The sequence below is a fragment of the Drosophila mojavensis genome, unplaced genomic scaffold (assembly GCF_018153725.1).
Source record: "Drosophila mojavensis isolate 15081-1352.22 unplaced genomic scaffold, ASM1815372v1 contig_151, whole genome shotgun sequence".
Classification (NCBI taxonomy): Eukaryota; Metazoa; Arthropoda; class Insecta; order Diptera; family Drosophilidae; genus Drosophila; species Drosophila mojavensis.
This window is the reverse complement of record NW_025318684.1, coordinates 1,529,842-1,548,130: the sequence shown is the minus strand read 5'-3', so window position 1 is coordinate 1,548,130 and position 18,289 is coordinate 1,529,842. Positions and strand designations below refer to the sequence as shown.

General features: G+C 41.7%; 1 protein-coding gene and 1 long non-coding RNA gene across 3 annotated transcripts in view; one reads left to right on the top strand and one right to left on the bottom strand.

Annotated features, from left to right (window-relative positions):
- Nucleotides 1-18,289, top strand: part of LOC26527676 (odorant receptor 13a) — a 52,442-nt gene that overhangs the window by 11,655 nt on the left and 22,498 nt on the right. The window lies entirely within an intron of this gene.
- On the bottom strand, nt 12,730-13,506 carry LOC26527196. Its single transcript, XR_001448958.3, has 3 exons — nt 13,400-13,506; nt 13,235-13,314; nt 12,730-13,178 (listed from the first exon to the last, which is right to left on the bottom strand). It is a non-coding gene; the product is annotated as an uncharacterized LOC26527196 (long non-coding RNA).

Here is an 18,289-nt window from a genome sequence, read left to right as displayed (position 1 = left end):
TTTTATTTTGGGTCAGTTCTTGCTAAGAAATTCATAATTCAATTACTCACATCAAAGAGGCTATTAATGATATCGTTAACTATTGATATTATAGGTCCCACATTCATTGTCTATGGGGTAAACAATATGATGATACGCGACTGCTATATCCAAATTTAAAATCAGTTCTATTATTATGTTCAATCCACTACCGTACAAAGATCCGAGCTTTCGCATGCCATTTCAGTGCATTTGGCTAAAATTAAATGGCTCTTGGCCTTTGGAAATTAAATTAGCAAACCAAAAGCTACTTACACGAAGCTATCTCTTTGCATTCATCTACAATGTATGGGCTTTGTATGTTATTATATCGGTTGGCATTACCATTAGCTTTCAAACATCATTTTTGATTAACAATTTCGGAGATATAATAATGACAACTGAAAATTGCTGCTCTACGCTGATGGGCGCCCTTAATTTTGTTCGACTAATTCATTTACGTGTTAATCAGCCAAAATTTCGTAAACTAATTAATCAATTTGTGCTTAATATATGGATACCAGAGTAAGTAAAGCAATTTGAACAAGTAAGAAGACTCTAGTCGAGACTGCTCGACTAGGAGATACCCTTAATACCTCTGCACTTCTTTTCGGCACACATACATACACACGCACGTATTAGAACGCGCTCTGCTAACTGCGCAGTAACCAACGACTGCGCTGTAGTGTGGGCAACATTATAAGAATTTATTTCTTGAATATTTTAATTTCTAGACGTATTTTAATTTCTAGAATGAAACTTTCAGAACATGATCATAATGTTCAAATGTATGTACATTCCAAAGCACAAGGCTCTAGTACTTGAAATACACCTTGTACAAAGGTGAGGGTGAGGGGGTGGATATAAGGGTGGGGGGTAAATTACAACAAAAATCGAAATTATATAAAATACATATAAGTCTACATATAAAATTTGCAAGCTCTAGCTCTAAAGGTGTAGAAGATATAATTAAATAACTAGCTTTCGATAAGGTTTTTAATCGATAATAAAATATCGGGAGTAGTTATCGATATATAGAGAAAAACTTGATATGCACGTGATATACACGGACCTAGGAAAAGAAAGTCTCTAGCTCTTATATCTTCTAAGATCGACGCGTTCATACATACGGACGGACGGACGGACAGACAGACGGACAGGGCCAAATCGACTTAGCACGCCTCCTTCTGCCTGTTACATACTTCTAACAAAACCATTATACCCTGATTTCCCATTTTCAATGGGTTCAGGGTATAAAAACATTATGATATGGGAGTAGAGCTTAAAAGAGTACAGGAAGAGCTCCTTTAAAAAATGTGTGTAGATATAGAAACCATTCATATAGAATTAGAAAGGTAAAAAAACATGTTAATGTCTTCACGACAATTAACAATTTACCTCATGTTTCTGAACAATCAAAAGTGTTATGCAAAATGCTTTTGAAAAATAATCATGTCTATAATAGTGCTGAAAGAGCGATTACCCAAAATATTAATTTTTATTCAGCTGATTATTATACCCTGAACCCATTGAAAACGGGAAATCAGGGTATAATGGTTTTGTTAAAAGTATGTAACAGGCAGAAGGAGGCGTGGCAGACCCCACAAAGTATATATATTCTTGATCAGGGCGACGAGCGGAGTCGATTTGGCCCTGTCCGTCTGTCTGTCTGTCCGTCCGTCCGTATGTATGAACGCGTCGATCTCAGAAGATATAAGAGCTAGAGACTTGAAATTTTGTCCTAGGTCCGTGTATATCACGCGCATATCAAGTTTTTCTTTATATATCGATAACTACTCCCGATATTTTATTATCGATTAAAAACCTTATCGAAAGCTAGTTATTTAATTATATCTCCTACACCTTTAGAGCTAGAGCTTCCAAATTTTAAATGTAGACTTATATGTATTTTATATCGGTTTTTATCAAAATTTACCCCCCACCCTTATATCCACCCCCTCACCCTCACCTTTTTAAAAGACGTATTTCAGGTACTAGAGACGTGTGCTTTGGAATGTACATACATTTTCACCATATGATTACGCTCTTAAAGTTTCATTAAGATTGTACGTCTAGAAATTAAATTATTCAACAAATAAATTCTTATAATGTTGCCCACACTACAGCGCAGCCCAAGCGCAGTCGCTGCTTACTGCGCAGATAGCAGAGCGCGTTCTAATACGTGCGTGTGTATGTATGTGTGTCGAAAATAAGTGCAGACTGATTAGAATATCAGATTAGAGGGTTCAGGGTATCTCCTAGTCGAGCAGTCTCGACTAGAGTCTTCTTACTTGTCTTAGAGATGTTCTTAATTTAAGACTCCCATGTAAGATGGGCGATTTTGAAAAAATTTAGTTCCTGAATTTAACCCAGACTTATTAAAAAATCTGCAGGGCATTTTTGAGAAAATGATCGCCAAAGAAAAATATGACGTATTAGTTTGCGATGAGCTCAAAGTAAAACAAGTAAGAAAGCTATAGTCGAGACTGCTCGATTACGAGATCCCCTGAACCCTTAGAGCAATAGTTATTTCAATAATTTTTCGCGTCTTTCAGCTTACACAAGAAACACGCACACACACACACACACACACACACACAAGCACCCACGCATAAACACGCATGGGCTGCAGTGTGCGCTTACTATGAGAACTTAATTGTTTAATAACTTTTTTCATACATACGGACAGACGGACAGGGGCAAATCAACTCAGCTCGTCGCCCTGATCAAGAATATATATACTTTGTGGGGTCTGCCACGCCTCCTTCTGCCTGTTACATACATTTCAACAAAAACCATTATACCCTAATTTCCCATTGAAAATGGGTTCAGGGTATAAAGAGGGCTTCAGTACAATTCATCTCTTGACGAGATACAGGGATTTGAAAACGATTATGTAAAACGAAGTAGGTTTTTAGGACAGCAAGTCTGTGTTTTCCTTGTTAGGGGGCTTTTTGAGAACTGGAAGTATGTTTTAAACTACACGGATTCAGCTCGTGGCATAAATCATACTGACCTAAAAAGAGAAAAAGAAAATATTGGACTATCGCAAGCATTAGGGCTCAATGTCAAAGCCGTTGTTTGCAATCCGGGATCCAACAATAGAGCTGAACGAATACACTTGACTATGATGGTGTTTAGTTGCGTATTGATCTTTATTCTTCTGAGCCTGGGTTTATATACCCAGACTCATGCATAATTTCAACCCTTAAATCTAGTGCGTCTTTTGCTGAGTGTGTAAGGCTCAGCATTGGTCTATTACATATTCTTATCTTATCGCTGAGTTTGTAAGGCTCCGAGTGGGTCTATTAGCTATTCTCATCCTATCGCTGAGGTTGTAAGGCTCAGCGTTCGTCTCTTTCATATCTGACTCTGGGGTTGCAAGGGTTGGTGTCCATTTGTCTATTTATAGAGTCTGTATATGTGACCCTTATCTTTTCCCAGCGCACTACCTGCTAGTCGTAGAGTGCGTCGGAGGCATGTATATATCGTATATTCATATGTTTATGCGTGAACAGAGCAGTTTTTAATAGATGGGGTATTTAAACAATCATGGCTTTGAGGTTAATGGTGGAAAATTTTTGCTATATTTGATGCACCGCATCTAGTTAAATCCCTTAGAAATATTCATTTAAAGAAGAATATTTCAACACCAGAAGGTATGAATTGCCACGCTCCTAATGGCCTTCTAATTTTGTCTTTAGACTTTATACATAGAATCATAACATTAGCTGACGTGCGAAATTTCCGCGCTCTAGCTGTAAAACTCTTGGAGATACAGTTTTATCCGATTTGCCACGCCCCCAATGGGCTTGGGCTCTTCAACTAATATGATTTCTGGCATATCGGAAAATGCATTTTTCGATTTGCCACGCCCCTAGTGGGCGGATCGGGAAAATTTTAACACTTTATAAATTGGAGATATACACGAGTATGTGTTCCAAATTTCAAGTCTCTAGCTTCAATAGCGCCGAAATAGATTGCGTTCATACGGACAGACGGACGGACATTGCACAAAACCAATATACTAATTCCCTTTCGTGAATGAGTATAATTAATAATCTGTTTGATTGCTTAAATAGTCATGTTATATTTGATAGCAATCCTTATAGATGTGCCCTTAGAGAAAATAATAATGTCTATGAGTACCTTCAGGAAATGCGTGATTATTTCCAAAATCTGTATTATCCACCTTATGTATATTGCATTGATGGGATGCTGATAACAATCTCATCGGTAATTGCTTTGGCGGAAGATATTTGGAATAACAACACTGACATATTCTTTGTTGCCACATCCAAATTAAATCAGGACCCGTTGGAGAATTTATTTTTTTTTTGATTAGATGTCGGGGAGAAACAAATAGTAATCGAACAGTATTCGAATTAAATACAATAATATCTAAAATGCTATCCATGAAAATACTGACAACAACTTCTGTATCTGGAAATTGTATTCCAGATGAAGATTTGATGTTGGCCAATATCATAAAAGCGGGTCCCAATTATCTCTTTTTCATGAACAATGTAATTCATGTCGCACTCTAACATATATTGAACCTTTAGATGATGATTTAGAAATAGAATTGTCATTAGATACAACCATTGCCAATATTCAAAATGATTTTAATGAAAATGCATTGCGATATTTTGCTGGGTGTCTTCTGCACAAACTGTTGCAAAGCACTGAATGCGAAGTTTGTACAAATCTTCTAAAATCATCAGACGAAATGCAGTGTTCTTCTGAGTATTTGATACTCAATAAAAATTATCATTATATAAATAGATATCTTAAATTGAAGGACCCTTCTTTTTACAATTTGATAAAACTGCATTTCGAAACATTTAGGACAATTTTCGAAAAGAAACCATACATCGCTTGCATTAAAGAGAAAATTGTTTTGTACTGCATACACGCTACAGCACATTCATCTTTAGATAATGAATGGTTTTCTCCCTCTCACCCTTGCTTTCAGCATTGGAAATTTATTTTTAATCAGTTTGTTTTAATTTTAACTAGCTGGCTCGGCAAACGTTGCATTGCCCTATCCATTATTTCTAGGTAAAAAATTGTTGAAAGCTATGTTGTTCAGGTTGGGATACACTCTGCTTAATTTATAAATCGTATTTTCATTCAAGCACCTTGTGGTAAACGACATTCTTCGTTTTTTGGTCTGGTGCAAGAACAAATAATGCGGATGGTTTGCCAACACGTGAGCATGCCACGTACAATTGACCATGAGAAAACACGAATTTTCTAGATTGAGGCCACAAATAGTCAAAGATTGGCCCTGTGATTTGTTGATCGTCATGGCGAAGGCAAGACGAATCGGGAATTGAATTCGTTTAAACTCAAAGGTCATATCTGTTGGGAGCATCGGAATCTTAGGAATAAGAACTAACTCATCTTTCAATTTTCCTTTGAGTATCGACGCGTGAATCACATTGCTCATCAGTTTTCTTATCACCAGTTGCACAGTTTTGGTTGGTTTAAATTTCTAAGCATGATAACTACCTAGCCAACCTTCAGTTGTAAATTATGCGGTGCTAAACCAAAAGCAAACAGAATGAAATGTATATAAAGTTGAAATGAAAACAATGATTGATTTTACCATTCAATGGATTAATCATTTTGATATTAAAGTGATATCCATCGTCTCCTTGCCAAAACGGTGCGTTTCAGATATTCTTTGCCGTTGCCCAGTACTGCGTCGTGTAAGCACAATATCGCGTGCTTCCAAGCTTTCACCAACAATCAGGATTGCCATCTCATCGATTGTTGGAGCATTAAATGTGCGTTCATGTGTTCCAGCTGATCTTTTATCTGCTCTGATTACTACTTTATAGTCATCTCTTGATGGTCGTGAAGCATTTGCTGCAAATCTTGGAGAATTGCTCTTTTCATAGCTGTGTTGATTTCTTGACGCCGGTCAAGTTGTTCTTCCATATTGCCCATGAAGTATATTTGCAAGAATTTGTGCTGTGCATCTTCAATAGGTTGCAATGATCCAATGCGATGGCAAATCTGGCCTTGAATCTTTAAATTCAAAGCCATAGTTATAGTTAGATTTACAAAGACTTTTTACAGAAATCTAACAAACTACATCATTCCAATTTTTTTTTTATACCCTGAACCCATTTTCAATGGGAAATCAGGGTATAATGGTTTTGTTGAAATGTATGTAACAGGCAGAAGGAGGCGTGGCAGACCCCACAAAGTATATATATTCTTGATCAGGGCGACGAGCTGAGTTGATTTGGCCCTGTCCGTCTGTCTGTCCGTCTGTCCGTATGTATGAACGCGTCGATTTCAGAAGATATAAGAGCTAGAGACTTCAAATTTTTTTTAAATGTCCGTAATTACAGCGCGCATATCAAGTTTATTATTAAAAATCGATAACTCATCCCGATCTTTTTTATCGATAAAAAACCTTATCGAAAACCAGTTATAAAATTATATCTTCTACACCTTTATTGCTAGAGTCTCCAAATTTTTAATGTATGCTTATATGCAATTTATACAATTTCGGTTTTTGTTAAAATTTACCCACCACCCTTAAATTCACCCCCTCACCCTCAGTTTTGTAAAAAGCGTATTTCAAATACTAGAGACTTGTGCTTTGGCAATTACATGCATATCCATTATAATCATAATTTGAAAGTTTCATGAAGATCGTACGTCCACAAAAAAGTTATTAAGCAATTAAGTTCTCATAGTAAGCGCTCACTGCCGCCCATGCGTGTTTATGCTTGTGTGTGTATATGTATGTAATTGTTTGTGTATGTGTGTGTGTGTGTGTGTGTTTTTTTATACCCTGAACCCATTGAAAATGGGAAATCAGGGTATAATGGTTTTGTGAAAAGTATGTAACAGGCAAAAGGAATCATCGCAGACCCCATAAAGTATATATATACTTGATCAGGACGACGAGCTGAGTCGATATAGCCCTGTCCGTCTGTCCGTCCGTCCGTCCCTCCGTCCGTCCGTATGAGCAAAAGGATCTCAGAAGATATAAGAGCTAGAGAGCTGAAATTTGGCATGCATACTCGTGTATACCATAGGCAGTACGAGTTTGCTTTATTTTTTCGATAACTCATCCGATAACTTTTTTATCGAGAATAATCGAAAAATCGACTTGGTTTTTTCAGCATAGTTTGAACACTTTTAAACCTGGAGCCTTCAAATTTGCCTTGTATATAGAGTAAATGGACACAAAGATTTTGTAATTTACAGATTTTGGATACCACGCCACCTTCGCCCCCAATTTGTAAAAAACACATTTCAAGTACTAGAGACTTGTGCTTTGGATTGTACACACATTTTAACCATTTTAATATGATTACGCTCTGAAAGTTTCATTAGGATTGTGTGTCTACAAAAGAAATTATTCAACAAATGAATTCTCATAATATTGCCCACACTGCAGCGCAGCCCAAGCGCAGTCGCTGCTTACTGTGCAGTTAGCAGAGCGCAGGCTTATGCGTGCGTGTGGATGCATGTGTATGTATGCGTGCATAAAAGAAGTGCAGAATGATTAGAATATCAGTTTAGAGGGTTCAGGGTATCTCCTAGTCGAGCAGTCTCGACTGGAGCCTTCTTACTTGTTTTTTTTTTTTTTTATTCATTTATTGACAAAATTTAACAAATTGCTAGTTGCGTGGTGGCTAGGATAGCGCGCGGTGCTTGCGGGACGGCCGTAAAGCATTGCTTCGCAAGCACTGTGCGCTACCTTAGCCTGGGACAGCTCGTCTTCTCATTCGCTCGACTCTGCGGAGCTCCATCATCACTGTGGCCGCGAAGGTGCTTGTTAGTTCCCAAGCTTCCTCCGATTGCGGCATGGCGTTGACAATGTTGTCCGCTCTGATGGAGCGGCCCACTGCCTCTTCCAGACGACGCCTCTCCTCCAGGAACCGTCCACATTCGAAAAGAATGTGGTTGACGTCTTCCACATGCCCTCGCTTGCACCAGGGACACTAATCAGTTTCCTCGTAACCAAAGCGCTTCAAATAGCTCCGAAAGCATCCATGGCCCGAGAGGATCTGCGTAAGGTAGAAGTTTACCTCGCCGTGTTTGTGGTTGACCCATGGTTCAAGCTCCGGGATGAGCTTGTGCGTCCACCGCCCTTTAGCTGAGCTATTCCACTTTCTTTGCCATCGTGCAATGCTATTCGCCCTGATAGCGTTGAGACGCGCAGGCGCGTGCGAATTCCGCTCCACGGCTTTGGCGACCAAGTACTCCAGTGGTACCATACCAGCTATGACGAGCGCCGCGTCATCGGAGATAGTCCTGAAAGCGCAGCTGACTCTGATTGCGCTCAGTCTGTAGATCGCGCAAATGCCTCGGCTGTAGCTCGGCGTTGCCATCGCTCTTGCCCATATTGGCGCAGCATAGAGGATGACAGACCTAATGACGCTCATTAGGAGGAGACGTCGTTGCTGTTTAGGTCCCCGCGTGTTAAGCATGATTCTCGAGAGAGCTCTACAAGAATCAGCTGCCTTTTTATGCACATATTCTAAGTGCTCGCGGAAAGTTAATCTTGTGTCTATCATGACACCAAGATATCTTATCGCCCTCTTTGACGCAATGGTGACGCTGCCGATCTTTATATTGGCAGTTTCCACTCTTTTGCGACTGCTGACTAGTACAACTTCGGTCTTGTGTGCCGCTAGCTCGAGCCCAGCTCCTGTCAACCAGCTTCGTATGCGATTGATACTTTCGCTGCACATATCCTCTGTATCTTTGAGCTCCTTTCCTATGGCTACGACAGCTACATCATCAGCAAAGCCAATGGTGTGCGCGCCTGCTGGTAGTTCCAAGCGCAGTACGCCGTCGTACATGATGTTCCATAGGAGAGGCCCCAGCACTGAGCCTTGGGGTACTCCAGCTGACACTGTATGAGTTTGGGGACCCTCACTCGTATTGTATACCAGTGTTCTTCCTCTGAAGTAACTCTTTATTGTTTCTTTAAGATATTTAGGGATATTATATTGTGACAGCGCGTTCAGTATCATATCCCAACTAGCTGTATTGAAGGCATTCTTTACGTCCAGGGTCGCAATAATGCAGTATTGCTTCGTCCCATGCTTCCATCTTGTGCCATGGATGACGGAAGTGGCCAGACCAACAACTTTGTTTAGCGCATCCGTTGTTGACCGAGCCTTCCGGAATCCAAATTGATCTGGTGACAGGCCTCCGGCGCTAGTAATCGCAGTCTCCAGTCTAGAGCAGATCAATTTCTCAAACACCTTTCCCATGGTGTCTAAGAGACAGATCGGTCTGTACGAAGATGGCTCATCTGGTGGTTTGCCAGCCTTGGGTAGCAATACCAGATTCTGGGCTTTCCATTTTGCCGGGAACGTCTCTTGGATCAGGCATTCGTTAAATAATTCGGCGAACGTGCTTGGGTGCAAGGCGAGGGCTAGCTTTAGCGCACGATTTGGGATCCCGTCCGGCCCTGGAGCTGTGTTGGTTCTAAGACCTCGGAGAACTACTGATATTTCTTCCTCTGTAACTAAAACAATTTCAGTGCTCGTTGAGCCCTGATCAGCAGACTCTGACTCAGGGGCGTGAATGGAGCTTAAACTTTCTGGAAAGAGTGTTTCCACAATCGATTTAAGCTCCAGACGATCCGTAGGCTGCACCTGTCTACCTGCGTATAGTCTTTTAACTACTATCTTATATGCCCTGCCCCAAGGGTCATATTCGGCTGAGTCGCACAACTGTAAAAAACATTCTCTTTTGCTTGCCCGAATGGCCTTCTTCAGCTGTCTTCTAGCTGCCTGGTAAGCTAACTGTTTCTCAAAAAACGTTGACCTACCGCGAGCCCGTTGGTAGCTTCTTCTCGCCTGGATGCATTTGCGACGAATGTCACCTATTTGCGTATTCCACCAATACGTAGGCTCATGTTGTCGCGTGAACTGCTTGCGGCGTAACATGCTGCTATTGCAGGCACTCTGTATTTGGGCTACCATTTGGCATGCTCTGGCCTCAGCATTACCAATTGTACCCAGAGACTGAATGGCCTCTGAAAAGACCGCGGGATCAAAACTATCTAGCCGATACGACTCCCTCCACAATGTTGACGCCCTGGCAGGTGGCTCACCTATTGTGAACAGAAGTGCCGTATGATCGCTGCCTGTATAGCTATCGCAATGGCTCCATGTTGCTCCCCGAAAGAGGGATGAAGTGACAAAAGTAATGTCGATAACAGACCCGTATCCCGCCCGACTGAAGGTGTACTCATGGCCAGTGTTGAGCAGTGCAACATCTAGTGTCGCGAAGATCTCCAGTAGGATACGACTTTTGGCATTTGTTGTGGGGCTACCCCATTCTAGCGCCCAGGAGTTAAAATCTCCAGCTATAATGGCCTTCCGACCCCTAGCATCCTCGGCAAGCTCGTCGAGCACCGTCGTGAATTCACTGAGCTGCATGCTGGGGACCAGCTGCTGGTGAGGCACTGAGAAAAGCTACATCTATACATTTTTCCCTAATGGTCTGCTCTAGAAGATCTTGGGCAGCAACACAATGATTTAAGTTAAGCTGCAAAAACCTTAACATTTCATTTTACGAGCAGCTTCACGGTAAGATGGGCACTTGAAGCTGCCTGCTGAATGGTCCGTCTGCTTTTCACCTTTCCGGATGCAGAGGCTACATTTTGGTGGCTTGGTGCATGCTTTGGCACTGTGACCCATCTCTCCACACCTGAAACAGGCGCCCTTTAAGTCACAGTCGCTGCCGCAGTTTGCTGCCATATGACCGTAATCGAGGCACTTGAAACAGCGTTTAGGCTGCTCCACGGCTCGGATACGGCAAACTACCCATCCTATTCTAATTTTGGACAGCTCGAGCAGAGTTTTAGCTTTCCCAATTGGAAGAGCAACCGTAGCTCTTTGCTGTCCACCAAAAGCTGGCCGAAGCGATTTGATAGCCTCAATGGGGAGTGAGCTATCCTTCAACTCCACCCTAATTGCCTCCAAGATCTCCTCTTTGGTCGCTAACTCATCTAGATCGCGAATCTCAACTTGAGCCGATTCGGTAAGTGTTTTAACTACCGCTCGGTCTCCCAAGGCCTTGCCTACAGCTTCGTGCAGAGCGTCAGCGCTATGCTCCGGCTTCCTACTCAGTTGCAATAAAAGGTCCCCCTTAGCTGTCTTCCTAATGCCTTGAACGTCGCTGCTCAGATGCTTCAAATTTGGGTCGCTTTTAACTACACGAAGCATGTCCAAATAGCTGCAACCCCCTACGCCTGAAATCGCAATAGTGTGTGTGTGCATGCGTGTGTGTGTGTGTGTGTGCGTGTGCGTGTTTCTTGTGTAAGCTGAAAGACGCGAAAAATTATTGAAATAGCTATTACTTCAAGGGTTCAGGGATCTCGTAGTCGAGTAGTCTCGACTAGAGCTTTATTACTTGTTTTTTTTTTTACAATCATAGAAAATAAAATTTTTAACGTAAATTACCTTAAATGTCGGATAATATCCGTCTCCAATAATTTCCGCCCCAAATGAAGTCATTTGGAAACAGGCATTGTATTTTTGAGTGTTCGCTAGAAAATGTCGTGATTCTAGTGTTTCGCCATAAAGCAGGGAACGCAATGGCTCTGGTAGCGGGACCACTAATGGCAATATGAGTTTACCACTAAGGCACCACAAACCGGGCGTTTCACCAGCAAACTTTAATGCGCCACAATGCTGGCAAACAACGTCCATTGGACCAATGCAAACTAAACGATTCAAGATGTAGTCAATGGTGCAATCATATCGAAACGCTACTCGATTCAAATCAATCCTTGAACCATTTCTTATTGCCGTTTCACGGGCTGCCTCTCTTTGAGAAGCATGAATTAAGGCCCTTCTTAGCTGGGTACTAACGCGGCGCCTTTCTCGGGGATTTCTCGTTCTCAGATAATTGACTCGCGATATTCCGTTGCCTAATTGCATCATGGGTCCGCCGGGAAAGATTAGATCTTCTAGGACGCGGCGTTTTTTTACCCTGAACCCATTTTCAATGGGAAATCAGGGTATAATGGTTTTGTTGAAATGTATGTAACAGGCAGAAGGAGGCGTGGCAGACCCCACAAAGTATATATATTCTTGATCAGGGCGACGAGCTGAGTTAATTTGGCCCTGTCCGTCTGTCTGTCCATCTGTCCGTCTGTCCGTATGTATGAACGCGTCGATTGAGAAGTCGAGAAGTGACGCAATCGCGATTTCAGGCGTGGGTGGTTGCAGCTATGCGGACATGCTTCGTGTAGTCAAGACGACCCAAATTTAAAGCATCTGAGCGGCGACGTTCAAGGCATTAGGAAGACAGCTAAGGGGGACCTTTTGTTGCAACTGAGCAGAAAGCCGGAGCATAGCGCTGAGGCCCTTCACGAAGCTGTAGGCAAGGCCTTGGGAGACCGAGCGGTAGTTAAAACACTTACCGAATCGGCTCAAATTGAGATTCTTGACCTAGATGAGTTAGTGAGCAAAGAGGAGATCTTGGAGTCAATTAGGGCGGAGTTGAAGGATAGCTCACTCTAGTGCTGCAAAACCATCGATGGACCGTCCATCGATTTTGTTTGAGTCCGATGGATTAAAACATCGATAGTATCGATGGTTCCATCGAAAATAGCTCCATCATTCAAAAATTATTGAAAATTCATAGAAAAAAAATTAACTTTATAAACATTTATACTCAGTAAGTTCAAAACAATTCATGATTTTTCGTCTAAATTCATAAAAATAATATTTGTATTCCAGTTCATCACAAAACAGTCTATCCTAAAAATCAACTTTGGTTCATATTTATCTTATAACTAAAAAACAAAAAAATTTCGACTGTAATTAACAAGTTTTAAAATTTAACTTAAAATTAAAAAACAAAACTTGACTATCTTTCACAAAAGTCTTGAGCTTAAAGCTGAAATTAATTATCGTGAGATCCATTATGTGCACGCTTTAAATGCTCTTGCATATTTGATGTGTTCCCGCTCGTTTTATATTGCTGCCCACACAACAGGCATTTCACAAAGTTTTTTTCTTGGCATTTTTCAAAAAACTTCCATACTTGAGATTTCTCAAATTTCTTTCGCTTATTCGGAGGCGCAATATTTTCAGTGTGTACCGTAACAGCAAATGAAGATTCCTTATTGGCGTCTGCAGGCGAAGAAGCACTTTTATCTAAAATCCAAAACAATTAGAAAAAACGTGTTTGCTATTAATTGTATGAATCTTACCAGATGGGATCAAAAAATGTTCCATTTTCCGTGGAGGAACCGCCAACAATTAAATAATGTGGTAAATAGGTATCTATGTGCTATATGTTAAAAAATAAATCAAATTGTTTGTGTAAAATAGATTCTAATTTTAATAATAATTTGAGTATCAACGTATGAACTTACTTGTGGCTTGGCGTCTGCAGCGATCTATCGACATCGAGAAAATTCCATCGACCTATCTAACAAAAGAAAGTCCATCGATACTATCGATATTTCCATCGATGGATTTGCAGCACTAGCTCACTCCCCATTGAGGCTATCAAGTCGCTTCGACCGGCTTTGGGTAGACAGCAAAGAACTATAGTTGCTCTTCCAATTGGAAAAGCTAAAACTCTGCTCGAGCTGTCCAAAATCAGAATTGGATGGGTTGTATGCCGTATCCGCGCCGTGGATCAGCCTAAATGCTGTTTCAAGTGTCTTGATTACGGCCTTATGGCAGCAAACTGCGGCAGCGACTGTCACCTAAAGGGCGCCTGTTTCAGGTGTGGAGAGATGGGTCACAGTGCAAAAGCATGCACTAAGCCACCAAAATGTAGACTCTGCATCCGGAAAGGTGAAAAGCAGACGGACCACTCAGCAGGCAGCTTCAAGTGCCCATCCTACCGTGAAGCTGCTCGTAAAATGAAATGCTAAGGTTCTTGCAGCTTAACTTAAATCATTGTATTGCTGCCCAAGATCTTCTAGAGCAGACCATTAGGGAAAAATGTATAGACGTAGCTTTTCTCAGTGAGCCCCACCACTGTATAACCAGCTGCCCTAGGACATGGTCAACAGACGTTAATGGCAAAGCTGCGTTGTGGGTATGCGGCAACTCAACGAACGTACTTTCGAATATTAAGTCATTCAATGGGTTCGTACGTGGCCGATATGGTAGCTTATGGCTTTACAGTTGCTATCTGGTCCCCAGCATGCAGCTCAGTGATTTCACAACGGCGCTTGACGAGCTTGCCGAGGATGCTAGGGGTCAGAAGGCCATTATAGCAGGAGATTTTAATTCATGGGCGTAAGAATGGGGTAGCCACACAACAAATGCCAGAGGCCGTATCTTACTGGAGATTTTCGCGACACTAGATGTTGCACTGCTCAACACTGGCCACGAGTACACCTTCAGTCGGGCGGGATACGGATCTGTTATCGACATTACTTTTGTCACTTCATCCCTCTTTCGGGAAGCAACATGGAGCCACTGCAATAGCTATACGGGCAGCGATCATACGGCACTTCTGTTCACAATAGGTGAGCCACCTGCCAGGGCGTCAACCTTGTGGAGGGAATCGTATCGGCTAGATACTTTTGATCCCGCGGTCTTTTCAGAGGCCATTCAGTCTCTGGGCACAATTGGTAATGCTGAGGCCAGAGCATGCCAAATGGTAGCCCAAATACAGAGTGCCTGCAATAGCAGCATGTTACGCCGCAAGCAGTTCACGCGACAACAAGAGCCTACGTATTGGTGGAATGCACAAATAGGTGACATTCGACGCAAATGCATCCAGGCGGGAAGAAGCTATCAACGGGCTCGGGGTAGGTCTACGTTTTTCGAAAAACAATTTCGAGGGTCCCCAAACTCATACAGTGTCAGCTGGAGGCTCAGTGCTGGGGCCTCTCCTATGGAATATCATGTATGACGGCGTACTGCGCTTGGAAGTACCAGCAGATACGCACACCATTGGCTTTGCTGATGATGTGGCTGTCGTCGCCATAGGCAAGGAGCTTAAAGATACAGAGGATATATGCAGCGAAGGTATCAATCGCATACAAAGCTGCCTGACAGGAGCTGGGCTCGAGCTTGCGGCACACAAGACGGAAGTCGTCCTAGTATGCAGTCGCAAGAAAGTGGAGACTGCCAATATAAGGATAGGCAGCGTCAGTATCGCGTCAAAGAGGGCGATTAAGTATCTTGGCGTCATGTTAGACACAAGATTAACTTTCCGCGAGCACTTAGAATATGTGCATAAAAAGGCAGCTGATTCTTGTAGAGCTCTCTCAAGAATTATGCTTAACACGCGGGGACCTAAACAGCAACGACGTCTTCTTCTAATGAGCGTCATTAGGTCTGTCATCCTCTATGCTGCGCCAATATGGTCAAGTCAGAGTCAGGACTATCTCCGATAATGCGGCGCTTGTCATAGCCGGCATGGTGCCACTGGAGTACCTGGTCGCCGAAGCCGTGGAGCGGAATTCGCACGCGCCCGTGCGCCCGTCAGGGCGAACAGCATTACACGATGGCAAAGAAAGTGGAATAGCTCAGCTAAAGGGCGGTGGACGCACAAGCTCATCCCGGAGCTCAAACCATGGGTTAACCGCAAACACGGCGAGGTTAACTTGTATCTTTCGCAGATCCTCTCGGGCCATGGATGCTTTCGGAGCTATTTGAAGCGCTTTGGTCACGAGGAAACTGACTAGTGCCCCTGGTGCGGGCGAGGGCATGTGGAAGACGCCAACCACATCCTTTTCGTATGTGGACGGTTCCTGGAGGAGAGGCGTCGTATAGAAGAGGCAGTGGGCCGCTCCATCAGAGCGGACAACTTAGTCAACGCCATGCTGGAATCGGAGGAAGCTTGGGAACTAACAAGCACCTTCGCGGCCACGGTGATGATGGAGCTCCGCAGAGTCGAGCGGATAAGAAGACGAGCTGTACCATTGCGAAGCAATGCGAGCCACCAGTAAACTTGCAACTTGTAATATAATAAGATTGCCAATAAACGAATAAAAAAAAAAAAATTTAAAAAAATAAAAAACGCACGCACACACACACATACAGGCACAAAAGCACCCACGGCTAAACACGCCTGGGCTGCAGTGTGCGCTTACTATGAGAAATTAATTGTTTAATAACTTTTTTTGTGGACATACGATCTTCATGAAACTTTCAGATTATGATTATAACATGAATATGCATGTACAGCACAAGTCTCTAGTATTTGAAATACGCCTTTTACAAAAGTGAAGGTGAGTGGATACAGAGGTGGGGGGTAAATTTTAACAAAAACCGAAATTGCATAAATTTCATATAAGCATACATTAAAAATTTGGAGACTCTAGCAATAAAGGTGTAGAGATTTAATTTTATAACAGGTTTTCGATAAGGTTTTTTATCGATAAAAAAAAAGATCGCGATGAGTTATCGATTTTTAATGATAAACTCGATATCCGCGCTGTGATTTCCCATTGAAAATGGGTTCAGGGTGTAATTAAGTTCCCATAGTAAGCCACCACTGTAGCCAATGCATGTTTATGCGTGCGTACGTATGTCATGTGCGAATAATTATTGAAATATCAGTTCCTCGAAGGGTTCAGGGGATCTCATAGTCGAGCAGTCTCGACTAGAGCTTTCTTACTTGTTATACCCTGAACCCATTGAAATGGGAAATCAAGTAAGAACGTTGCAATCGGGCGATACCGATTGCAGAATACTCATTCACAGCCCAAACGCTGTCAGCCCGATATATTTACATATAGTGCAATTTTAAAATCGCTAGTGCGCAACATAAAGCAGGGCCTGATCCCATTAAAATTAAGAAATCATTGATAGCTATTGCCTTTCATACATATCTAGTACATCATTGCAGCTAGGAGCTTCAAATTTATACAATTTCGATTTTTGTTATATTTTGGTTACCGGCTCCGTATTTATTTGTTTATTCTATGACATATTCTAAGAATTTCGATTGATTTCTGGATTTTCTAGCCGTTATTGTAGTTTTGACTGATGACGCTCTCTTATGAAGTTATTCTACTTTAGCTACTTGGTGATCTAGCAAAGCAGTGGCGTAGCACAGTGGGCGACTTTATTAATTAAGCACACAAAAATTAATAACTTTATGTAATATTGAAAAAAAAAATTATTGTTTTACTTTTAAAATAAAGTTTTCATTTTTAATAATTTTTTCATATAAGATTTTCGAAACTTTTTATACTCATTCACGAAAGTGAATCAGTATATTGGTTTTGTGCAATGTCCGTCTTGCTGTCCGTCCGTCTGTCCGTCTGTCCGCCCGTCCGTCTGTCCGTCTGTCCGTATTAACGCAATCTATTTCGGCGCTATTGAAGCTAGAGACTTGAAATTTGGAACATATACTCGTGTATATCTCCGATTTATAAAGTGTTAAAATTTTCCCGATCCGCCCACTAAGGGCGTGGCAAATCGGAAAATGCATTTTCCGATATGCCAGAAAGGATATTAATTGAAAAGCTAGAAAGCTGAAATTTGGAATATAGATCCGCATCGACCGCCCAAGATCACGAGCTATGGCGGATATATCTCCGCCCATTGGGGGCGTGGCAAATCGGATAAAACTGTATCTCCAAGAGTTTTACAGCTAGAGCGCTGGAATTTTGCACGGCAGCTAATGTTATGATTCTATATAGTCAAAGTACAAACTATAAATCTACGCCCATTAGGCGCGTGGCAAATCGGACTTGAAGATATAGTGATTTTTTAAATTCTGCTATATTTTGGACACTATTGATGCCAGAGACCTCAAATTTTATACATATACTCGGCTGATCACCCAAGACCAAAAACCTGTGTCGGATATATGTCCGCCCGCAGGGGGCGTGGCAAACCGTAAAAGTTTATATCTCCGAAAGTATAATAGCTAGAAGCTTCAAATTTAGATAGTTAAGTTACGAGTAACCTCCTCTATCGATGACCTGAAAATATTTTTTACGCCTTTTTAGGGGCGTGGCATATCGAAAAATACCCTGTAATTTTCACATTTTTTGAGGGTAAGCATTCAAAATTTGCAGTTAAGGTACCGTTATCTCGTTCTAAGAACTGACAAAAAATGGGGTGTCTACGCCCAATAGAGCAAATCGGGAAAAACCGCACTTTCTACAGTATTAGAGCGAAACTTAGCAACTAAACTGCTAATGGGGTGTGAATGAGTATTCCGCAGTCGGTTACGCTCGACTGCAACGTTCTTACTTGTTTATTTTTAAAAAATGTATAAAAGAAAAAATTACAAATTTAAATAAAAAAAATTATATTATAATTATATTATTTAATCATAG